Genomic DNA, 19,431 nt, shown 5'->3' with positions numbered 1-19,431 from the left:
TTTACGCAGAATTTTTAAGCACTGAATTTTCATACAGTGAATTTTAACCAATCAAATTTTTAAACACTCAATTTTTTTATATAGAATTTTTTTACATTTTATTTTTGTTGACACTGGATTTTAAAATATTGTATTTTAACAAACGTAATTTTTTTTACACACTGAATTTTTATACACTAAATTTTTATACATTGAATTTTTTTATGTTAAATTCGTTTACACTTAATTTTTTCAGACACTGAATTTTTAAACAGTGTATTTTAAGTAACAATTTTTAAACACTCAATTTTTTTATGCTGAATTTCTAATCACTGAATTGTTATATATTGAATTCTTTTACGTTAAATTTGTTTACACTTAATTTTTTTTAGATACTGCATTTTTAAACAGTATATTTTAACAAACAGAATTTTTGAAACACTAATTTTTTTTACGCTGAATTTTTAAACTACATTTTTTACGCTGAATTTTTAAGCACTGAATTTTCATACAGTGAATTTTAACCAATCAAATTTTTAAACACTAAATTTTTTTATATAGAATTTTTTTAACATTTTATTTTTGTAGACACTGGATTTTAAAATATTGTATTTTAACAAACGTAATTTGTGTGTACAAAAACTGATTTTTTTTAACATACATTTTGCACACAATATTACATCTAACACCAATTGTCAGCATAGTTTGATGTAAAAAAATAAATAATTTTTTTTTTTTTTTTTTTACAAAATTCAAACAGAAAAAATGAAGTTACATAAAAATTCAGTGTCCAAACAAAGACACAAATTAACTTCCATAATTGTACTTCAAATAATATGTGCTCAACCAGTTTTTAATTCAAGTCTGCATATTTTGTGTTCTTAAAGGGGAGCTTTTTGGGGGGAATTTTGTCTATCATTCACAATATTATGTAAGACAAGAACACATGCTTTTCTTTTTTTTAATGCATTCTAAATAGTAAAATACGGCAAGTACGAGGTGGCTAACAATGCAGTACACTATTCCACCCATAAAGCCTTATAAAAAAACATCCAAAAAGCGCCAACAAAACATGTCGTGACCTGAATATGAAGCAATTATTAGCGATATTGTTATTTTAATTACATATTGTTATTATAAGTGCTAACGCAGACAAATTATTTTTAGCAGCGCCGTGATCAGAGAACCGAGAACCGAGAAATTGGTCAACTTTCACATCCAACTTAGACCCGGAGATGGCGAGAAAGCCACGAATAGACGCTTTTTCCATTCAACCCTTTGTGAGGATCACGATTCATTCTTTAACTAAACGGGAAGATATAAACATCCCATCGGTCGACATCCCGATGAGAGCAGACATTGTAGAGTGAGTGATTGTTTTATTATGTTCGTAGTTTGTATTTCCTGTTTAGCACTTAGCAATACTGCTACATGATGCTGTAGTGTTTCACTAAAGCTGGATCTTCTAAAACTTGTAGATCGTCCTCCTTATATTCAGGTTCAAAAATAGAAGGTTTTGGATAGTTATTTGTCCCATGTTGTCATGATTAGTAGTGTTGTTGTTGAAGTCTGTGAAATTAATGTGCCGCTGTAAAAATGGTGTGTTAAAAAATTCAATTTCTTAAAATACAGTGTTTTGAATTCATCCATTTTCTACTGCTTGTCCCTATCGGGATCAGTGCGTATAAAAAATAGGTATAAAATAATTTAGTGGATAAATATTTGTTGTATACTTCTTTTTCCACACACTGTATTTTAACAAACATAATTTTTAACACCGGGTTTTCTTTATGCTGAAATTTTATACACTGAATTTTAACAAACTGAATTTTTCAACAATTAATTTGTTTATACTGCTACTAAAGCTGGATCTTAGCACTCAGCTTCTAAAACTTGTAGCTCATCCTCCTTATGTTCAGGCTCAAAAATACAAGAAGCGGATGCGTCTGTGAAATTAATGCGCCGCTGTAAAAATGGTGTGTTCAAAAATTAAATTTCTTAAAATACAGTGTTTTGAATTCATCCATTTTTACCGCTTGTCCCTCGCGGGGTCAGTGCGTATAAAAAATAGGTATAAAATAATTTAGTGGATAAATATTTGTTATATACTTCCTTTTCCACACACTATTTTTTTTTAAACAAACATAATTTTTAACACTGGGTTTTCTTTATGCTGAAATCTTATACCCTGAATTTGAACAAACTGAATTTTTCAACAATTAATTTGTTTATACTGCTACTAAAGCTGGATCTTAGCACTCAGCTTCTAAAACTTGTAGCTCATCCTCCTTATATTCAGGTTCAAAAATACAAGAAGCGGATGCGTCTGTGAAATTAATGCGCCGCTGTAAAAATGTTGTGTTCAAAAATTTAATTTCTTAAAATACAGTGTTTTGAATTCATCCATTTTCTACCGCTTGTCCCTCGCGGGGTCAGTGCGTATAAAAAATAGGTATAAAATAATTTAGTGGATAAATATTTGTTATATACTTCTTTTTCCACACACTGTATTTTTTTTTAAACAAACATAATTTTTAACACTGGGTTTTCTTTATGCTGAAATCTTATACCCTGAATTTGAACAAACTGAATTTTTCAACAATTAATTTGTTTATACTGCTACTAAAGCTGGATCTTAGCACTCAGCTTCTAAAACTTGTAGCTCATCCTCCTTATATTCAGGCTCAAAAATACAAGAAGCGTGAAATTAATGCGCCACTGTAAAAATGGTGTGTTCAAAAAATCAATTTCTTAAAATACAGTGTTTTGAATTCATCCATTTTCTTCCGCTTGTCCCTCGCGGGGTCAGTGCGTATAAAAAAATAGGTATAAAATAATTTAGTGGATAAATATTTGTTATATACTTCTTTTTCCACACACTGTATTTTTTTTTAAACAAACATAATTTTTAACACTGGGTTTTCTTTATGCTGAAATCTTATACCCTGAATTTGAACAAACTGAATTTTTCAACAATTAATTTGTTTATACTGCTACTAAAGCTGGATCTTAGCACTCATCTTCTAAAACTTGTAGCTCATCCTCCTTAGATTCAGGCTCAAAAATACAAGAAGCGGATGCGTCTGTGAAATTAATGCGCCGCTGTAAAAATGGTGTGTTAAAAAATTCAATTTCTTAAAATACAGTGTTTTGAATTCATCCATTTTCTACCGCTTGTCCCTCGCGGGGTCAGTGCGTATAAAAAAATAGGTATAAAATAATTTAGTGGATAAATATTTGTTATATACTTCTTTTTCCACATACTGTATTTTTTTTTAAACAAACATAATTTTTAACACTGGGTTTTCTTTATGCTGAAATCCTATACCCTGAATTTGAACAAACTGAATTTTTCAACAATTAATTTGTTTATACTGCTACTAAAGCTGGATCTTAGCACTCAGCTTCTAAAACTTGTAGCTCATCCTCCTTATATTCAGGCTCAAAAATACAAGAAGCGGATGCGTCTGTGAAATGAATGCGCCGCTGTAAAAATGGTGTGTTCAAAAATTCAATTTCTTAAAATACAGTGTTTTGAATTCATCCATTTTCTTCCGCTTGTCCCTTGCCAGTGCGTATAAAAAATAGTTATAAAATAATTTAGTGGATAAATATTTGTTATATACTTCTTTTTCCACACACTATTTTTTTTTAAACAAACATAATTTTTAACACTGGGTTTTCTTTATGCTGAAATCTTATACCCTGAATTTGAACAAACTGAATTTTTCAACAATTAATTTGTTTATACTGCTACTAAAGTTGGATCTTAGCACTCAGCTTCTAAAACTTGTAGCTCATCCTCCTTATATTCAGGCTCAAAAATATAAGAAGCGGATGCATCTGTGAAATTAATGCGCCGCTGTAAAAATGGTGTGTTCAAAAATTCAATTTCTTAAAATACAGTGTTTTGAATTCATCCATTTTCTTCCGCTTGTCCCTTGCCAGTGCGTATAAAAAATAGTTATAAAATAATTTAGTGGATAAATATTTATTATATACTTCTTTTTCCACACACTATTTTTTTTTTAAACAAACATAATTTTTAACACTGGGTTTTCTTTATGCTGAAATCTTATACCCTGAATTTGAACAAACTGAATTTTTCAACAATTAATTTGTTTATACTGCTACTAAAGCTGGATCTTAGCACTCAGCTTCTAAAACTTGTAGCTCATCCTCCTTATATTCAGGCTCAAAAATATAAGAAGCGGATGCGTCTGTGAAATTAATGCGCCGCTGTAAAAATGGTGTGTTCAAAAATTAAATTTCTTAAAATACAGTGTTTTGAATTGATCCATTTTTTACCGCTTGTCCCTCGCGGGGTCAGTGCGTATAAAAAATAGGTAGAAAATAATTTAGTGGATAAATATTTGTTAAATACTTCTTTTTCCACACACAGTATTTTTTTTTAAACAAACATAATTTTTAACACTGGGTTTTCTTTATGCTGAAATTTTATACACTGAATTTTAACAAACTGAATTTTTCAACAATTAATTTGTTTATACTGCTACTAAAGCTGGATCTTAGCACTCAGCTTCTAAAACTTGTAGCTCATCCTCCTTATATTCAGGCTCAAAAATACAAGAAGCAGATGCGTCTGTGAAATTAATGCGCCGCTGTAAAAATGTTGTGTTCAAAAATTTAATTTCTTAAAATACAGTGTTTTGAATTCATCCATTTTCTACCGCTTGTCCCTCGCGGGGTCAGTGCGTATAAAAAAATAGGTATAAAATAATTTAGTGGATAAATATTTGTTATATACTTCTTTTTCCACACACTGTATTTTTTTTTAAACAAACATAATTTTTAACACTGGGTTTTTTTTTATGCTGAAATTTTATACCCTGAATTTGAACAATTTGTTTATACTGCTACATGATGCTAAAGTGTTTCACAAAAGCTGGATCTTAGCACTCAGCTTCTAAAACTTGTAGCTCATCCTCCTTATATTCAGGCTCAAAAATACAAGAAGCGGATGCGTCTGTGAAATTAATGCGCCGCTGTAAAAATGTTGTGTTCAAAAATTCAATTTCTTAAAATACAGTGTTTTGAATTCATCCATTTTCTACCGCTTGTCCCTCTCGGGGTCAGTGCGTATAAAAAATAGGTATAAAATAATTTAGTGGATAAATATTTGTATATGTATATATACTTCTTTTTCCACACACTATTTTTTTTTAAACAAACATAATTTTTAACACTGGGTTTTCTTTATGCTGAAATCTTATACCCTGAATTTGAACAAACTGAATTTTTCAACAATTAATTTGTTTATACTGCTACTAAAGCTGGATCTTAGCACTCAGCTTCTAAAACTTGTAGCTCATCCTCCTTATATTCAGGCTCAAAAATATAAGAAGCGGATGCGTCTGTGAAATTAATGCGCCGCTGTAAAAATGGTGTGTTAAAAAATTCAATTTCTTAAAATACAGTGTTTTGAATTCATCCATTTTCTACCGCTTGTCCCTCTCGGGGTCAGTGCGTATAAAAAAATAGGTATAAAATAATTTAGTGGATAAATATTTGTTAAATACTTCTTTTTCCACACACAGTATTTTTTTTTTCAAACAAACATAATTTTTAACACTGGGTTTTCTTTATGCTGAAATCTTATACCCTGAATTTGAACAAACTGAATTTTTCAACAATTAATTTGTTTATACTGCTACTAAAGCTGGATCTTAGCACTCAGCTTCTAAAACTTGTAGCTCATCCTCCTTATATTCAGGCTCAAAAATACAAGAAGCGGATGCGTCTGTGAAATTAATGCGCCGCTGTAAAAATGTTGTGTTCAAAAATTCGATTTCTTAAAATACAGTGTTTTGAATTCATCCATTTTCTACCGCTTGTCCCTCGCGAGGTCAGTGCGTATAAAAAATAGGTATAAAATAATTTAGTGGATAAATATATGTTAAATACTTCTTTTTCCACACACTGTATTTTTTTTTAAACAAACTTATACCCTGAATTTGAACAAACTGAATTTTTCAACAATTAATTTGTTTATACTGCTACTAAAGCTGGATCTTAGCACTCAGCTTCTAAAACTTGTAGCTCATCCTCCTTATATTCAGGCTCAAAAATACAAGAAGCGGATGCGTCTGTGAAATTAATGCGCCGCTGTAAAAATGGTGTGTTCAAAAATTCAATTTCTTAAAATACAGTGTTTTGAATTCATCCATTTTCTACCGCTTGTCCCTCGCGGGGTCAGTGCGTATAAAAAATAGGTATAAAACAATTTAGTGGATAAATATTTGTTAAATACTTCTTTTTCCACACACTGTATTTTTTTTTAAACAAACATAATTTTTAACACTGGGTTTTCTTCATGCTGAAATTTTATACCCTGAATTTGAACAATTTGTTTATACTGCTACATGATGCTATAGTGTTTCACAAAAGCTGGATCTTAGCACTCAGCTTCTAAAACTTGTAGCTCATCCTCCTTATATTCAGGCTCAAAAATACAAGAAGCGGATGCGTCTGTGAAATTAATGCGCCGCTGTAAAAATGGTGTGTTCAAAAATTAAATTTCTTAAAATACAGTGTTTTGAATTCATCCATTTTTTACCGCTTGTCCCTCGCGAGGTCAGTGCGTATAAAAAATAGTTATAAAATAATTTAGTGGATAAATATTTGTTATATACTTCTTTTTCCACATACTATTTTTTTTTAAACAAACATCATTTTTAACACTGGGTTTTCTTTATGCTGAAATCTTATACCCTGAATTTTTCAACAATTAATTTGTTTATACTGCTACTAAAGCTGGATCTTAGCACTCAGCTTCTAAAACTTGTAGCTCATCCTCCTTATATTCAGGCTCAAAAATACAAAAAGCGGATGCGTCTGTGAAATTAATGCGCCGCTGTAAAAATGGTGTGTTCAAAAATTCAATTTCTTAAAATACAGTGTTTTGAATTCATCCATTTTCTACCGCTTGTCCCTCGCGGGGTCAGTGCGTATAAAAAAATAGGTATAAAATAATTTAGTGGATAAATATTTGTTATATACTTCTTTTTCCACACACTATTTTTTTTTAAACAAACATAATTTTTAACACTGGGTTTTCTTTATGCTGAAATCTTATACCCTGAATTTGAACAAACTGAATTTTTCAACAATTAATTTGTTTATACTGCTACTAAAGCTGGATCTTAGCACTCAGCTTCTAAAACGTGTAGCTCATCCTCCTTATATTCAGGCTCAAAAATACAAGAAGCGGATGCGTCTGTGAAATTAATGCGCCGCTGTAAAAATGGTGTGTTCAAAAATTAAATTTCTTAAAATACAGTGTTTTGAATTCATCCATTTTCTACCGCTTGTCCCTCGCGGGGTCAGTGCGTATAAAAAATAGTTATAAAATAATTTAGTGGATAAATATTTGTTAAATACTTCTTTTTCCACACACTGTATTTTTTTTTAAACAAACATAATTTTTAACACTGGGTTTTCTTTATGCTGAAATCTTATACCCTGAATTTGAACAAACTGAATTTTTCAACAATTAATTTGTTTATACTGCTACTAAAGCTGGATCTTAGCACTCAGCTTCTAAAACTTGTAGCTCATCCTCCTTATATTCAGGCTCAAAAATACAAGAAGCGGATGCGTCTGTGAAATTAATGCGCCGCTGTAAAAATGGTGTGTTCAAAAATGAAATTTCTTAAAATGCAGTGTTTGAATTTATCCATTTTCTACCGCTTGTCCCTCTCGGGGTCAGTGCGTATAAAAAAATAGGTATAAAATAATTTAGTGGATAAATATTTGTTAAATACTTCTTTTTCCACACACAGTATTTTTTTTTTCAAACAAACATAATTTTTAACACTGGGTTTTCTTTATGCTGAAATCTTATACCCTGAATTTGAACAAACTGAATTTTTCAACAATTAATTTGTTTATACGGCTACTAAAGCTGGATCTTAGCACTCAGCTTCTAAAACTTGTAGCTCATCCTCCTTATATTCAGGCTCAAAAATACAAGAAGCGGATGCGTCTGTGAAATTAATGCGCCGCTGTAAAAATGTTGTGTTCAAAAATTCGATTTCTTAAAATACAGTGTTTTGAATTCATCCATTTTCTACCGCTTGTCCCTCGCGAGGTCAGTGCGTATAAAAAATAGGTATAAAATAATTTAGTGGATAAATATATGTTAAATACTTCTTTTTCCACACACTGTATTTTTTTTTAAACAAACTTATACCCTGAATTTGAACAAACTGAATTTTTCAACAATTAATTTGTTTATACTGCTACTAAAGCTGGATCTTAGCACTCAGCTTCTAAAACTTGTAGCTCATCCTCCTTATATTCAGGCTCAAAAATACAAGAAGCGGATGCGTCTGTGAAATTAATGCGCCGCTGTAAAAATGGTGTGTTCAAAAATTCAATTTCTTAAAATACAGTGTTTTGAATTCATCCATTTTCTACCGCTTGTCCCTCGCGGGGTCAGTGCGTATAAAAAATAGGTATAAAACAATTTAGTGGATAAATATTTGTTAAATACTTCTTTTTCCACACACTGTATTTTTTTTTAAACAAACATAATTTTTAACACTGGGTTTTCTTCATGCTGAAATTTTATACCCTGAATTTGAACAATTTGTTTATACTGCTACATGATGCTATAGTGTTTCACAAAAGCTGGATCTTAGCACTCAGCTTCTAAAACTTGTAGCTCATCCTCCTTATATTCAGGCTCAAAAATACAAGAAGCGGATGCGTCTGTGAAATTAATGCGCCGCTGTAAAAATGGTGTGTTCAAAAATTAAATTTCTTAAAATACAGTGTTTTGAATTCATCCATTTTTTACCGCTTGTCCCTCGCGAGGTCAGTGCGTATAAAAAATAGTTATAAAATAATTTAGTGGATAAATATTTGTTATATACTTCTTTTTCCACATACTATTTTTTTTTAAACAAACATCATTTTTAACACTGGGTTTTCTTTATGCTGAAATCTTATACCCTGAATTTTTCAACAATTAATTTGTTTATACTGCTACTAAAGCTGGATCTTAGCACTCAGCTTCTAAAACTTGTAGCTCATCCTCCTTATATTCAGGCTCAAAAATACAAAAAGCGGATGCGTCTGTGAAATTAATGCGCCGCTGTAAAAATGGTGTGTTCAAAAATTCAATTTCTTAAAATACAGTGTTTTGAATTCATCCATTTTCTACCGCTTGTCCCTCGCGGGGTCAGTGCGTATAAAAAAATAGGTATAAAATAATTTAGTGGATAAATATTTGTTATATACTTCTTTTTCCACACACTATTTTTTTTTAAACAAACATAATTTTTAACACTGGGTTTTCTTTATGCTGAAATCTTATACCCTGAATTTGAACAAACTGAATTTTTCAACAATTAATTTGTTTATACTGCTACTAAAGCTGGATCTTAGCACTCAGCTTCTAAAACGTGTAGCTCATCCTCCTTATATTCAGGCTCAAAAATACAAGAAGCGGATGCGTCTGTGAAATTAATGCGCCGCTGTAAAAATGGTGTGTTCAAAAATTAAATTTCTTAAAATACAGTGTTTTGAATTCATCCATTTTCTACCGCTTGTCCCTCGCGGGGTCAGTGCGTATAAAAAATAGTTATAAAATAATTTAGTGGATAAATATTTGTTAAATACTTCTTTTTCCACACACTGTATTTTTTTTTAAACAAACATAATTTTTAACACTGGGTTTTCTTTATGCTGAAATCTTATACCCTGAATTTGAACAAACTGAATTTTTCAACAATTAATTTGTTTATACTGCTACTAAAGCTGGATCTTAGCACTCAGCTTCTAAAACTTGTAGCTCATCCTCCTTATATTCAGGCTCAAAAATACAAGAAGCGGATGCGTCTGTGAAATTAATGCGCCGCTGTAAAAATGGTGTGTTCAAAAATGAAATTTCTTAAAATGCAGTGTTTGAATTTATCCATTTTCTACCGCTTGTCCCTCTCGGGGTCAGTGCGTATAAAAAAATAGGTATAAAATAATTTAGTGGATAAATATTTGTTAAATACTTCTTTTTCCACACACAGTATTTTTTTTTTCAAACAAACATAATTTTTAACACTGGGTTTTCTTTATGCTGAAATCTTATACCCTGAATTTGAACAAACTGAATTTTTCAACAATTAATTTGTTTATACGGCTACTAAAGCTGGATCTTAGCACTCAGCTTCTAAAACTTGTAGCTCATCCTCCTTATATTCAGGCTCAAAAATACAAGAAGCGGATGCGTCTGTGAAATTAATGCGCCGCTGTAAAAATGTTGTGTTCAAAAATTCGATTTCTTAAAATACAGTGTTTTGAATTCATCCATTTTCTACCGCTTGTCCCTCGCGAGGTCAGTGCGTATAAAAAATAGGTATAAAATAATTTAGTGGATAAATATATGTTAAATACTTCTTTTTCCACACACTGTATTTTTTTTTAAACAAACTTATACCCTGAATTTGAACAAACTGAATTTTTCAACAATTAATTTGTTTATACTGCTACTAAAGCTGGATCTTAGCACTCAGCTTCTAAAACTTGTAGCTCATCCTCCTTATATTCAGGCTCAAAAATACAAGAAGCGGATGCGTCTGTGAAATTAATGCGCCGCTGTAAAAATGGTGTGTTCAAAAATTCAATTTCTTAAAATACAGTGTTTTGAATTCATCCATTTTCTACCGCTTGTCCCTCGCGGGGTCAGTGCGTATAAAAAATAGGTATAAAACAATTTAGTGGATAAATATTTGTTAAATACTTCTTTTTCCACACACTGTATTTTTTTTTAAACAAACATAATTTTTAACACTGGGTTTTCTTCATGCTGAAATTTTATACCCTGAATTTGAACAATTTGTTTATACTGCTACATGATGCTATAGTGTTTCACAAAAGCTGGATCTTAGCACTCAGCTTCTAAAACTTGTAGCTCATCCTCCTTATATTCAGGCTCAAAAATACAAGAAGCGGATGCGTCTGTGAAATTAATGCGCCGCTGTAAAAATGGTGTGTTCAAAAATTAAATTTCTTAAAATACAGTGTTTTGAATTCATCCATTTTTTACCGCTTGTCCCTCGCGAGGTCAGTGCGTATAAAAAATAGTTATAAAATAATTTAGTGGATAAATATTTGTTATATACTTCTTTTTCCACATACTATTTTTTTTTAAACAAACATCATTTTTAACACTGGGTTTTCTTTATGCTGAAATCTTATACCCTGAATTTTTCAACAATTAATTTGTTTATACTGCTACTAAAGCTGGATCTTAGCACTCAGCTTCTAAAACTTGTAGCTCATCCTCCTTATATTCAGGCTCAAAAATACAAAAAGCGGATGCGTCTGTGAAATTAATGCGCCGCTGTAAAAATGGTGTGTTCAAAAATTCAATTTCTTAAAATACAGTGTTTTGAATTCATCCATTTTCTACCGCTTGTCCCTCGCGGGGTCAGTGCGTATAAAAAAATAGGTATAAAATAATTTAGTGGATAAATATTTGTTATATACTTCTTTTTCCACACACTATTTTTTTTTAAACAAACATAATTTTTAACACTGGGTTTTCTTTATGCTGAAATCTTATACCCTGAATTTGAACAAACTGAATTTTTCAACAATTAATTTGTTTATACTGCTACTAAAGCTGGATCTTAGCACTCAGCTTCTAAAACGTGTAGCTCATCCTCCTTATATTCAGGCTCAAAAATACAAGAAGCGGATGCGTCTGTGAAATTAATGCGCCGCTGTAAAAATGGTGTGTTCAAAAATTAAATTTCTTAAAATACAGTGTTTTGAATTCATCCATTTTCTACCGCTTGTCCCTCGCGGGGTCAGTGCGTATAAAAAATAGTTATAAAATAATTTAGTGGATAAATATTTGTTAAATACTTCTTTTTCCACACACTGTATTTTTTTTTAAACAAACATAATTTTTAACACTGGGTTTTCTTTATGCTGAAATCTTATACCCTGAATTTGAACAAACTGAATTTTTCAACAATTAATTTGTTTATACTGCTACTAAAGCTGGATCTTAGCACTCAGCTTCTAAAACTTGTAGCTCATCCTCCTTATATTCAGGCTCAAAAATACAAGAAGCGGATGCGTCTGTGAAATTAATGCGCCGCTGTAAAAATGGTGTGTTCAAAAATGAAATTTCTTAAAATGCAGTGTTTGAATTTATCCATTTTCTACCGCTTGTCCCTCTCGGGGTCAGTGCGTATAAAAAAATAGGTATAAAATAATTTAGTGGATAAATATTTGTTAAATACTTCTTTTTCCACACACAGTATTTTTTTTTTCAAACAAACATAATTTTTAACACTGGGTTTTCTTTATGCTGAAATCTTATACCCTGAATTTGAAAAAACTGAATTTTTCAACAATTAATTTGTTTATACGGCTACTAAAGCTGGATCTTAGCACTCAGCTTCTAAAACTTGTAGCTCATCCTCCTTATATTCAGGCTCAAAAATACAAGAAGCGGATGCGTCTGTGAAATTAATGCGCCGCTGTAAAAATGTTGTGTTCAAAAATTCGATTTCTTAAAATACAGTGTTTTGAATTCATCCATTTTCTACCGCTTGTCCCTCGCGAGGTCAGTGCGTATAAAAAATAGGTATAAAATAATTTAGTGGATAAATATATGTTAAATACTTCTTTTTCCACACACTGTATTTTTTTTTAAACAAACTTATACCCTGAATTTGAACAAACTGAATTTTTCAACAATTAATTTGTTTATACTGCTACTAAAGCTGGATCTTAGCACTCAGCTTCTAAAACTTGTAGCTCATCCTCCTTATATTCAGGCTCAAAAATACAAGAAGCGGATGCGTCTGTGAAATTAATGCGCCGCTGTAAAAATGGTGTGTTCAAAAATTCAATTTCTTAAAATACAGTGTTTTGAATTCATCCATTTTCTACCGCTTGTCCCTCGCGGGGTCAGTGCGTATAAAAAATAGGTATAAAACAATTTAGTGGATAAATATTTGTTAAATACTTCTTTTTCCACACACTGTATTTTTTTTTAAACAAACATAATTTTTAACACTGGGTTTTCTTCATGCTGAAATTTTATACCCTGAATTTGAACAATTTGTTTATACTGCTACATGATGCTATAGTGTTTCACAAAAGCTGGATCTTAGCACTCAGCTTCTAAAACTTGTAGCTCATCCTCCTTATATTCAGGCTCAAAAATACAAGAAGCGGATGCGTCTGTGAAATTAATGCGCCGCTGTAAAAATGGTGTGTTCAAAAATTAAATTTCTTAAAATACAGTGTTTTGAATTCATCCATTTTTTACCGCTTGTCCCTCGCGAGGTCAGTGCGTATAAAAAATAGTTATAAAATAATTTAGTGGATAAATATTTGTTATATACTTCTTTTTCCACATACTATTTTTTTTTAAACAAACATCATTTTTAACACTGGGTTTTCTTTATGCTGAAATCTTATACCCTGAATTTTTCAACAATTAATTTGTTTATACTGCTACTAAAGCTGGATCTTAGCACTCAGCTTCTAAAACTTGTAGCTCATCCTCCTTATATTCAGGCTCAAAAATACAAAAAGCGGATGCGTCTGTGAAATTAATGCGCCGCTGTAAAAATGGTGTGTTCAAAAATTCAATTTCTTAAAATACAGTGTTTTGAATTCATCCATTTTCTACCGCTTGTCCCTCGCGGGGTCAGTGCGTATAAAAAAATAGGTATAAAATAATTTAGTGGATAAATATTTGTTAAATACTTCTTTTTCCACACACTGTATTTTTTTTAACAAACATAATTTTTAACACTGGGTTTTCTTTATGCGGAAATTTTATACCCTGAATTTGAACAATTAATTTGTTTATACTACTACATGATGCTATAGTGTTTCACTAAAGCTGAATCTTAGCACTCAGCTTCTAAAACTTGTAGCTCATCCTCCTTATATTCAGGTTCAAAAATACAAGAAGTGGATGCGTCTGTGAAATTAATGCGCCGCTGTAAAAATGGTGTGTTAAAAAATTCAATTTCTTAAAATAGTGTTTTGAATTCATCCATTTTCTACTGCTTGTCCCTATCGGGGTCAGTGCGTATAAAAAATAGGTATAAAATAATTTAGTGGATAAATATTTGTTGTATACTTCTTTTTCCACACACTGTATTTTAACAAACATCATTTTTAACACTGGGTTTTCTTTATGCTGAAATCTTATACCCTGAATTTGCACAAACTGAATTTTTCAACAATCAATTTCTTTATACTGCTACTAAAGCTGGATCTTAGCACTCAGCTTCTAAAACTTGTAGCTCATCCTCCTTATATTCAGGCTCAAAAATACAAGAAGCGGATGCGTCTGTGAAATTAATGCGCCGCTGTAAAAATGGTGTGTTCAAAAGTTCAATTTCTTAAAATACAGTGTTTTGAATTCATCCATTTTCTTCCGCTTGTCCCTCGCGGGGTCAGTGCGTATAAACAAATAGGTATAAAATAATTTAGTGGATAAATATTTGTTATATACTTCTTTTTCCACACACTGTATTTTAACAAACATAATTTTTAACACTGAGTTTTCTTTATGCTGAAATTTTATACACTGAATTTTAACAAACTGAATTTTTCAACAATGAATTAGTTTATACTGCTACTAAAGCTGGATCCTTCTAAAACTTGTAGCTCATCCTCCTTATATTCAGGTTCAAAAATACAAGAAGCGGATGAGTCTGTGAAATTAATGCGCCGCTGTAAAAATGGTGTGTTCAAAAATTCAATTTCTTAAAATACAGTGTTTTGAATTCATCCATTTTCTACCGCTTGTCCCTCGCGAGGTCAGTGCATATAAAAAAATAGGTATAAAATAATTTAGTGGATAAATATTTGTTATATACTTCTTTTTCCACACACTGTATTTTTTTTAAACAAACATAATTTTTAACACTGGGTTTTCTTTATGCTGAAATCTTATACCCTGAATTTGAACAAACTGAATTTTTCAACAATAAATTTGTTTATACTGCTACTAAAGCTGGATCTTAGCACTCAGCTTCTAAAACTTGTAGCTCATCCTCCTTATATTCAGGCTCAAAAATACAAGAAGCGGATGCGTCTGTGAAATTAATGCGCCGCTGCAAAAATGGTGTGTTCAAAAATGAAATTTCTTAAAATACAGTGTTTTGAATTCATCCATTTTCTACCGCTTGTCCCTCGCGGGGCCAGTGCGTATAAAAAATAGGTATAAAATAATTTAGTGGATAAATATTTGTTATATACTTCTTTTTCCACACACTGTATTTTTTTTTTAAACAAACATAATTTTTAACACTGGGTTTTCTTTATGCTGAAATCTTATACCCTGAATTTGCACAAACTGAATTTTTCAACAATTAATTTGTTTATACTGCTACTAAAGCTGGATCTTAGCACTCAGCTTCTAAAACTTGTAGCTCATCCTCCTTATATTCAGGCTCAAAAATACAAGAAGCGGATGCGTCTGTGAAATTAATGCGCCGCTGTAAAAATGGTGTGTTCAAAAATTCAATTTCTTAAAATACAGTGTTTTGAATTCATCCATTTTCTTCTGCTTGTCCCTCGCGGGGTCAGTGCGTATAAAAAATAGGTATAAAATAATTTAGTGGATAAATATTTGTTAAATACTTATTTTTCCACACACTGTATTTTTTTTTAACAAACATAATTTTTAACACTGGGTTTTCTTTATGCTGAAATTTTATACCCTGAATTTGAACAATTTGTTTATACTGCTACATGATGCTATAGTGTTTCACTAAAGCTGGATCTTAGCACTCAGCTTCTAAAACTTGTAGCTCATCCTCCTTATATTCAGGCTCAAAAATACAAGAAGCGGATGCGTCTGTGAAATTAATGCGCCGCTGTAAAAATGGTGTGTTCAAAAATTAAATTTCTTAAAATACAGTGTTTTGAATTCATCCATTTTCTACCGCTTGTCCCTCGCGGGGTCAGTGCGTATAAAAAATAGGTATAAAATAATTTAGTGGATAAATATTTGTTATATACTTCTTTTTCTACACACTGTATTTTTTTTTAAACAAACAATTTTTAACACTGGGTTTTCTTTATGCTGAAATCTTATACCCTGAATTTGAACAAACTGAATTTTTCAACAATTAATTTGTTTATACTGCTACTAAAGCTGGATCTTAGCACTCAGCTTCTAAAACTTGTAGCTCATCCTCCTTATATTCAGGCTCAAAAATACAAGAAGCGGATGCGTCTGTGAAATTAATGCGCCGCTGTAAAAATGGTGTGTTCAAAAATTCCATTTCTTAAAATACAGTGTTTTGAATTCATCCATTTTCTACCGCTTGTCCCTCGCGGGGTCAGTGCGTATAAAAAATAGTTATAAAATAATTTAGTGGATAAATATTTGTTAAACACTTCTTTTTCCACACACTGTATTTTTTTTAACAAACATAATTTTAAACACTGGGTTTTCTTCATGCTGAAATTTTATACCCTGAATTTGAACAATTTGTTTATACTGCTACATGATGCTATAGTGTTTCACTAAAGCTGGATCTTATCACTCAGCTTCTAAAACTTGTAGCTCATCCTCCTTATATTCAGGCTCAAAAATACAAGAAGCGGATGCGTCTGTGAAATTAATGCGCCGCTGTAAAAATGGTGTGTTCAAAAATTAAATTTCTTAAAATACAGTGTTTTGAATTCATCCATTTTCTACCGCTTGTCCCTCGCGGGGTCAGTGCGTATAAAAAATAGGTATAAAATAATTTAGTGGATAAATATTTGTTATATACTTCTTTTTCCACACACAGTATTTTTTTTTAAACAAACATAATTTTTAACACTGGGTTTTCTTTATGCTGAAATCTTATACCCTGAATTTGCACAAACTGAATTTTTCAACAATTAATTTGTTTATACTGCTACTAAAGCTGGATCTTAGCACTCAGCTTCTAAAACTTGTAGCTCATCCTCCTTATATTCAGGCTCAAAAATACAAGAAGCGGATGCGTCTGTGAAATTAATGCGCCGCTGTAAAAATGGTGTGTTCAAAAATTAAATTTCTTAAAATGCAGTGTTGAATTCATCCATTCATCTATTTTCTACCGCTTGTCCCTCTCGGGATCAGTGCGTGTAAAAATTAAGTATAAAAGAATTCAGTGGATAAATATTTGTTATATACGGTACTTCTTTTTCCACACACTGTATTTTTTTAAAGAAACATAATTTTAAACACTGGGTTTTCTTCATGCTGAAATTTTACACCCTGAATTTGAACAATTTGTTTATACTGCTACATGATGCTATAGTGTTTCACAAAAGCTGGATCTTAGCACTCAGCTTCTAAAACTTGTAGCTCATCCTCCTTATATTCAGGCTCAAAAATACAAGAAGCGGATGCGTCTGTGAAATTAATGCGCCGCTGTAAAAATGGTGTGTTCAAAAATTCAATTTCTTAAAAAACAGTGTTTTGAATTCATCCATTTTCTACCGCTTGTCCCTCGCGGGGTCAGTGCGTATAAAAAATAGGTATAAAATAATTTAGTGGATAAATATTTGTTATATACTTCTTTTTCCACACACTGTATTTTTTTTTAAACAAACATAATTTTTAACACTGGGTTTTCTTTATGCTGAAATCTTATACCCTGAATTTGAACAAACTGAATTTTTCAACAATTAATTTGTTTATACTGCTACTAAAGCTGGATCTTAGCACTCTGCTTCTAAAACTTGTAGCTCATCCTCCTTATATTCAGGCTCAAAAATACAAGAAGCGGATGCGTCTGTGAAATGAATGCGCCGCTGTAAAAATGGTGTGTTCAAAAATTCAATTTCTTAAAATACAGTGTTTTGAATTCATCCATTTTCTACCGCTTGTCCCTCGCGGGGTCAGTGCGTATAAAAAAATTGGTATAAAATAATTTAGTGGATAAATATTTGTTATATACTTCTTTTTCCACACACTGTATTTTTTTTAACAAACATAATTTTAAACACTGGGTTTTCTTCATGCTGAAATTTTATACCCTGAATTTGAACAAACTGAATTTTTCAACAATTAATTTGTTTATACTGCTACTAAAGCTGGATCTTAGCACTCAGCTTCTAAAACTTGTAGCTCATCCTCCTTATATTCAGGCTCAAAAATACAAGAAGCGGATGCGTCTGTGAAATTAATGCGCCGCTGTAAAAATGGTGTGTTCAAAAATTAAATTTCTTAAAATACAGTGTTTTGAATTCATCCATTTTCTACCGCTTGTCCCTCGCGGGGTCAGTGCGTATAAAAAATAGGTATAAAATAATTTAGTGGATAAATATTTGTTATATACTTCTTTTTCCACACACTGTATTTTTTTTAAACAAACTTATACCCTGAATTTGAACAAACTGAATTTTTCAACAATTAATTTGTTTATACTGCTACTAAAGCTGGATCTTAGCACTCAGCTTCTAAAACGTGTAGCTCATCCTCCTTATACTCAGGCTCAAAAATACAAGAAGCGGATGCGTCTGTGAAATTAATGCGCCGCTGTAAAAATGGTGTGTTCAAAAATTCAATTTCTTAAAATACAGTGTTTTGAATTCATCCATTTTCTTCCGCTTGTCCCTCGCGGGGTCAGTGCGTATAAAAAATAGGTATAAAATAATTTAGTGGATAAATATTTGTTATATACTTCTTTTTCCACACACTGTATTTTTTTTAACAAACATAATTTTAAACACTGGGTTTTCTTTATGGTGAAATCTTATACCCTGAATTTGCACAAACTGAATTTTTCAACAATTAATTTGTTTATACTGCTACTAAAGCTGGATCTTATCACTCAGCTTCTAAAACTTGTAGCTCATCCTCCTTATATTCAGGCTCAAAAATACAAGAAGCGGATGCGTCTGTGAAATTAATGCGCCGCTGTAAAAATGGTGTGTTCAAAAATTAAATTTCTTAAAATACAATGTTTTGAATTCATCCATTCATCTATTTTCTACCGCTTGTCCCTCTCGGGGTCAGTGCGTGTAAAAATTAAGTATAAAAGAATTCAGTGGATAAATATTTGTTATATACTTCTTTTTCCACACACTGTATTTTTTTTAACAAACATAATTTTAAACACTGGGTTTTCTTCATGCTGAAATTTTATACCCTGAATTTGAACTATTTGTTTATACTGCTACATGATGCTATAGTGTTTCACTAAAGCTGGATCTTAGCACTCAGCTTCTAAAACGTGTAGCTCATCCTCCTTATATTCAGGTTCAAAAATACAAGAAGCGGATGCGTCTGTGAAATTAATGCGCCGCTGTAAAAATGGTGTGTTCAAAAATTCCATTTCTTAAAATACAGTGTTTTGAATTCATCCATGTATAAAAAATAGGTATAAAATAATTTAGTGGATAAATATTTGTTAAATACTTCTTTTTCCACACACTGTATTTTTTTTAAACAAACATAATTTT

The sequence above is a fragment of the Nerophis lumbriciformis genome, linkage group LG14, assembly GCF_033978685.3.
Source record: "Nerophis lumbriciformis linkage group LG14, RoL_Nlum_v2.1, whole genome shotgun sequence".
Classification (NCBI taxonomy): Eukaryota; Metazoa; Chordata; class Actinopteri; order Syngnathiformes; family Syngnathidae; genus Nerophis; species Nerophis lumbriciformis.
This window is presented reverse-complemented; position numbering follows the sequence as displayed.